The 7384-nt window shown below is 41.0% G+C and overlaps 1 long non-coding RNA gene across 1 annotated transcript; it reads left to right on the top strand.

Annotated features, from left to right (window-relative positions):
• The first annotated feature begins 1176 nt into the window (after positions 1 to 1176).
• LOC111856876 (uncharacterized) lies at positions 1177 to 6523 on the top strand. Its single transcript, XR_002841251.2, has 2 exons — positions 1177 to 2638; positions 5473 to 6523. It is a non-coding gene; the product is annotated as an uncharacterized lncRNA (long non-coding RNA).
• The last annotated feature ends 861 nt before the right edge of the window (positions 6524 to 7384 follow it).

Raw genomic sequence — 7384 nt, forward strand, 5'->3', positions numbered from 1 at the left:
ATGTGGTCTGGGGATATACAAAGACAGGCGTGACTTACTGAAGACAGGGTGCTTTATGACAAAGTTCATTGCCATGAAAAGAATCCTCATTTAAAGTAGTTCTATTCCTGACGGATGATTTACGTCGCAGTTGTTGAAAAATGAAATTGAGATTCCTAGGGAACATAATACCATAAATGTAAATAATGTGATGTATCAGTATAACAGGGGGAGAATGGTTGGTTGGGTTCTGTAACATTGTTTTTTACATACCTCAGTCTGGTTTCAGGTACATGATTATGTAGTATAGGACTGAGAGTAGGCCTAAATTCAACATAAACTTACAAAGGCTAGATTTTCACTACATCCTGCACAAATTTGGTTTGCAAGGAAAAGTATTTCCATTTTCACAACCTCTTCATTTTGCAGAAATGGAAACCAGATCCTAAGTGAGAGAGAAAGAGAGAAAAAGAGATAGACAGAGAGGAAGAAGGCTTGGCTCCAGATTTAATGTGTTATATATGTGAGTCAGTCCGTGTGGACATCGTCACCTCAGTCTGACATATTTATAATATCTATAAAATTCCAGATTTTACCATTTTGTCATTTTATACTGCCGCACATATTGGAAGTTTCAACTCCATTCTACATCTGCAAAACTCTTTGGTCTGGAGTCCAGTGATCTAACCACCACTCCAAAGTCCACAGCAGATGTGATCAGATCTGCCTACTGTGACCCTGTATTAATGCTTACGTACTGATTCAGCTTACTGACCACTGCCTGCAGGTGGCGCTATACCCGCAGATCCCCAACACCTCCGACTGCTCCTCACCTCCGGGCTCTCTGAGAAGGACATCAGAGGATATGTGTCATCGTGACATTTTTATTCTCCTTTTTTAATTGTTGGATATTTTTCTTGCCTGCGATGGCATTGCTGGTTTGATTTTGGCAAGGTAGATTGCCAGACGTTCGGTATGGCAATATTTTTGTCTGAATGATCATCTGGCCTTATCATATTCCCTTAAACTTATAAAGATAAGTAATACTTCACATTTATTATAATTTTTTATTTCAGAGAAATTGTGAAGAATGTCAAAATCCATCCACCCATCCATTTCCTGTAATTGCTTGTCCTTTTCAGGGTCGCAGGAGGTCTGAAGCCTATCCTGGAGGCTACAGTCACAAGGCAGGGAACAACCCAGGACAGTGGAGAATGTCAAAATTTTCAGGAAAATGGGAAGTATTCACCAAGTAGATCACTTGGACCATTATGGAAATACACAGCCATACACCTTCCCTGGGTTTTTACTAACTACTCCTCATCATTAAAGGCCAGTCTTATAATGAGACCTGATTACACCATTATTTGCCCTTAATGACACAAACCAGGATGCAGACTCTATCTTCCAAACAGCATGGTGTGCTGCTATACCTGTTAATCCACAAAGACAAAGTCCACAACACAAAAGGTGCTTTGATAGATAGCAATTACAGCAAAGAAATAATACAGAAATTCAGGTACTACATAATATGGTGCTTAAAGACCTAGGAGAGGGCTACTCGTGTTAAGGGTCCTGTTATGTTTACATTTTCACACAAATATTAGGAATGGCAACATCTGCAAGCAACAGGATAAACTTTAGCTCCTTTTTTGTTTTTAGTATTTTTTTCCCAATGTTAATTGTATGGAATCAGATTTGTGGCAATATTATCAAGCAAAAACCAGGCTTCGAGAAGAAAAAAAAACTAACTGAAGCAAAAGAAATGTCATCTCAAAAGTAAAATTTATAACTTGCAAACACGATTGGTGTTTTGATAATGTTGCTGCCAGCTTTCTCACTTGCGCTGCCTGACTTTCTCGTGTGGGCAGGTTTTTTCAGGGACGCGTCCCCATGTAAAAGCACTGTACTCTCCTTAACAGGACATAAAAGTGGAAAATGAGGTTAACATTAGCAAGTTAGCTAACGTTAAATAGGTAAAAGCTAACTTACATAGCAAAGCTTAACTTCACTTCTAATTTAGCACAATAAAATGTATAGTGCAGCACAAACAACATCAACATTTAAATGTAGCCCCAATAAACATTTTTTCTTCTTGAAGCCTTGTTTTTGCTTGATGTCAAAAAAGTTTTGCTTGATAATATTGGCACAAATCTGATTCCATATAATTGGAAATGTCAGTCTTGCTTACTTATGGTGCTTTTTCACTGGCATATAGGAGCCAGGCTATACTCGACCTGTACTGCAAAGAGAGATTAGTTACAGTGCAATTCCAGCCCATGTTTGGTTTTCCACTGCAGAAGGGTCGGCTCAGTGAAGGTGTTGGAGAGCAACAGTGACATAAAACCAAAGAGACGCTTATTTACCATTCATACAGTATACATCATGATTTATTATGTGCTAATTTCCACTAGCATGTCTATGAGAATCATTGTGTTATATAAGCTTCAAACACTAACGGAATTAGCATTAGTTGAAGTTCCGAGTTATTGAGTATGCATCAATATATTGTGGTATGTGATGCTACTGATAATGGATAATACAGAGAATGTGCACTTTCTTCTTTCAGATAATCCACACATATCAACGCAGATCACGGTACCTCTGTGAATTTCAACCAATCAGATGGTGGTGAAGCAACCAACTTTGTTTAGTGCAGGTATGGCTCAGTTCTTGGTGGCAGTGAAAAAGCGTCATTACTGTGCATCCCCTGGGTTCCACAGGATGGGGGGAGGTGAGGTTATGGTTATCAAGGCCTCACTGGCAGGGTCACAGGTCATACCATTAAAGCACTTGTTACTTCTAATAGAAACCAGGAGGGCCATCTCCCTCTCACATTAGAGAGGAGTCCCAAGGGGAGACAATGCAGATGCTAATAAGGCAGCATAGGGGAAGGGAGAGCACACTGGGCTCTACTAATCATGAGAGAGAACATAGTGGAATTCATAAAGGGCCTCACATGTCCACACACACCCTCTGTGCCATTATGACACATAGTTAATGAGGAGCAGATTGCATTATAAACAACTCTAGCCAGATACTGAATTACTAAGCCAAATCACTTGGTCCAAATAATAGGTTACTTCTAAAGTAATATTGCTGGAAATATCAAATAATTAATAATAATTGATACTTTATTGACCCCTGTAGGGAAATTCTCTTTACACCTTCCGTGGTGAGGCTGGGCTCCAACCGGCACCCTTCTGATCACAGGCACAGAGGTTTAGCCCACTGAGCCACACACTGCCCCCATCACAGTGATATATGTATAAAGCAGGGGTCACCAACTCCGGTCCTGGAGAGCTACTATCCAGTAAGCTTTCTATCCTACCTGGCTTCTGATGAGCCACACCTGCTCCTGGTATTTACCTGAGAACTAGTTTGGCTCATCAGAAGCCAGGTAGGATAGAAAACCTACTGGATAGTAGCTCTCCAGGACCAGAGTTGGAGACCCCTGGTATAAAGAATTACAGCATTTATATAATATACTGTATTAATGATGGCATGATACTAAATGACAATTGTTGCTGTTATTATTATTAAGGAAATGTACATAGTCTTATGGAGGGGCACGCTGGAAAGACAAATGATCCACGGTGCAGCTTGCCAGAACAGAGTTTTTTTAGTAAGACTGGACAAAACAAGAAAATAAAAAAAGAGACCATGGGCAAGTAGAAAACAAGAACTAAATCAGGGAGCAACCCAGGAACAAACACAGCAGCACAACAACTAAACTGGAGCAAACACAGGAACAACCACTAGGACTGAGTGAAGACTAAAGCAAGGGCCGGCACTTAAACACATAAATGATGAGCATCAATAAGACCAGTGTGGGCAGTAACAAGCACTAGGAACACAAGCACACTCCACACGCAACTCAGTGTGCTAGCATAGTCAGGAACAATGATAGGAAATATGCCAACAGTCAAGGCTATACAGATACAGAAAGGGAGAAATCAGCAAGGCCCTGGCATGCATACACCTGATAGAGACAAGCGCTGCAGTATTAAAGCCTCTTTCTTTCACCTCAAAAACTCCAAATGCAGATGCACAGTGATATAAAACACAGAAGAAATCTCCTGCTAGGGACTCACTGGTTTAACATTGCAACTTAACACTGTGACTTAACACTGAAAGTAGCAGGAGTTATATGCTAGTTAGTCACTTGAATAAGCCGAGCTGGCTGTACGTTTTCAGGGGGTCCAACTAAAGCTTTATTTGAGAGGAGCTCTATCAAGAAAATGTATGACATTTCACTTCCTCCACAATGCAGGTAATTCGGGGCAACTGCCTGTTCTGACTATAGCTAGAGCTAGCACTGTATATAAATCAGGGGTGGCCAGAGTGTATGTAGGTATTTGGGTCAGCTGTTCAAACCCAAGTGTGAGGACTCTTCAGCCAATCAGTCCTCTAATTAGTAATCTAATTAGGGAGTTGCAACAAAAACCTGCTTACACAGCAGACCTTTCTGGATAAGACTGGCCACCCTTGATATAAATACACAATAATGATGCTGCACTTGTCCACCACAAACCATACCAAAATTAGAAGTGTAACAGTACATGTATTCATACAAAAAAACTGATGAGTCTTTTGGTTTGGTATGTATATATACCGGATGAATGTAGCAACTATGGAACCTTTGTGCGTTTGTGCATTTCCCCCGAGCAACATTCGGAAAGAGGTGGACGAAGCCACACTACTATGCATGCGCATGTACATCCTAATGTGAAGCTGGAAGTTGTTAATGTGAAATCAACTACAGCATAGGTATTTTTTTAAATGCTTCACCATAATGGATATTTATTTTGTTATGCTTTGTATTTTTTGAGAAAATATTTGTGCTGCACAGTTCTAATATGAAGCTGAAACCTGCTAATGTGAATTAGGTACAGATCAGGTACAGTTAGTTTTTTAAATGTGCACCTTAATGGATATTTATTTTCATTTACTTGAGAGAATATTTATTTTGATTTACTTTTAAGTACATTTTTAGTTTTTTTATTAGTAGGTTGCAGCAGTATTGACAGAAACTTTTTATTTAAGAAAGATAGTCATATTTTGTTTGGAAAATAAAGAAAAAAAATAAGCAATTCATGTTTTGTTTCTTTTACCCCCGCTGTAATAAAAAGATACCGAACTGGGACTTCAAAACCGAGGTACATACCAAACTGTGATTTTTGTGTACCATTACACCCCTAACCAAAATAGACATAGAGACTCATGGAAAACCTTTTACTCTCGAATCATAAGCAGAAAAGATCCTGTGAAGTGACATTAAATGCCACGATAATAAGTATTTGTAGTGTGGATGAAAAATCACAGCCTAATGCTCGGTGACACCTCTGAACATGAGCAATTCTCCTATTTTGCTGGGTTGCTAAAATAATTATGCAAATAAATATGTTTCAGACTGTAGTCTTGGAGGTGCATTTCCAAGGTGTGAGAGAGACATAAGCCATGATACTGCACTGTGTGTGCTTGTGCTTTCAGGAGGTCCTCTGATGATGGTGCTGTTGTGAGACAGCATGCCCCGAGAAAGTATTGGGCAGTAATCCATCACACGCACGCCGGGTGGGGAGGAAAGATGATCGCCTGCTCCTTGGTGCTCATTAGAGCTTGTTAGTGCTCTTCAGCACTCATGCAACAAGAGCCAAAATCCAGCTTCTCCATGGAGGACGACCTACAATTCACCCCCCATCCCCCATTCCCAGGGTTCAGCGCATGCTCCCGCCAATCACGGTGACCCTATCAGCATGCTCTTTCTCCATCATTGTCCATCTTACCATCTTTCCTCTTCCACTCTTCTTCTGTTTGGCCATGAAGACCCTGGATCCGAAGTACAGTTCCATGTCGAAAGCTGATCCATCCAAAAAGGCTTTGCTCCTGTGAGGCCTCATCGTCAGCCCCCCTACCTAGAGACACTCAGGCACGCTCTGTCCAAGCCTGCTGCATGAATACAAACATTGCATGTTTCCGATACCCTGTCCTGTTTCGCTGATTTCTGCTTTCACGCTGTGTTAAGTGAAAAAAACAAGGGGTATGCAAAGCTAATAAAGCGACTCTTTTGTTTGGCTGAAAATGCCCTTTTTTCTCATTACCTTCTGCTGCAGAGCAGATGTGTGCTTATCTTTCAGCCATTAGTGCAGACCAGCTGTTGCTGGCACAGTGTTACATGGGGGCCACCGGTGATGACATCATCACAGCAGGACACATTGCCAGGCAGGCATCCAAAAGAAGAATGGATTATGTTAGTTGGGGTTTTCCCTCATTTTCCCTCGAACTTCTTTAGAGCTTGTGTCCACAGTACAAAACAACTTACAGATCCATCAATGGAAACTGTCCCCTAATTGCCAGTGTTAATTGAATGCACTAAACTGGTTTCTGCCGTCACACTGAATGAATGTTCATTATGTTACAACTATAACTCAGGTAATAGGGAACGTTCCCAGAACTTTGGCCAACATTATGTGACGTTTGCAGAAAACGTTCTCACTATGTTATCTCCACATTTTACATTTTAATAAAGGTTCTGTCGATGTCAGCACAATAGCATTATTATTTCAACATCCTTTTAACACAATTAATGTTGAAAAATATTTGTAACATGGGGATATTTTGGTGTTTATTTTGTCACTTACATTCTCCTGCTGGTTAATCAGTTAGGCATTCGTCTTTTTTTCTGTTGCTCTCCCACGGATGTACGCTCCTGCTACGTCACTAATTGGGGCTCAGAAAAGTGTTGATTTGAGTCAGGTGGTGTTTTTGAAATGGGTATTTGGCCCTGGCAGAGAGATCATGTGATGGTTGCTAGCTTGGCTATTGCGCGTCTCAGCGTTTGTATGGGTGCTGTGACCAGCAGTAAGCGTTCCGTGGTGTAGTGTGTTTGCCAATGAAGAGGAGTAGATTGCTGAAGCAGCGTCCACTGAACACTGGCTACTGAAATGGCAACAGTGTTCTGTGTAGTGCGCTAGCTGCTGTTCTCTATGGTGTATGTCTGTGTGATGTTTGCGGTTTGAAATTTTATAGTATTGTTGCATTTGTTTGGTCCTCCAACCTGTGGGCTGTATGCTAGAAGCACTAGGGTTGTTGTGAGCCATGGGTTCTCTTTTTTTTTGTTCTGATACCCTCTCCTTCCCCCCCTCGCTTAGCTAGTTGCGGTCGTGCCAAGCCGTTTAACAGCAGGGTGTCTTTAACACTAAATCACCTGAATGGTGAGTTTGATGTGCTATGAAGCTTGAGGCCAGATTCTTTTTAATATTCACTAGCGTGATCATTATCATATGAGGTTGCAGTGCATGGGGTTTGATTTTCTTTTTTTTTTGAGTGTAGCGGTCTGAGTGCCTGCATTTGTTCATGTGTGGTATTGAGACTAACAGTGTTTCATCTTAACGGTTGAACTGGC

The sequence above is a fragment of the Paramormyrops kingsleyae genome, chromosome 16, assembly GCF_048594095.1.
Source record: "Paramormyrops kingsleyae isolate MSU_618 chromosome 16, PKINGS_0.4, whole genome shotgun sequence".
In the NCBI taxonomy this organism is placed as follows: domain Eukaryota; kingdom Metazoa; phylum Chordata; class Actinopteri; order Osteoglossiformes; family Mormyridae; genus Paramormyrops; species Paramormyrops kingsleyae.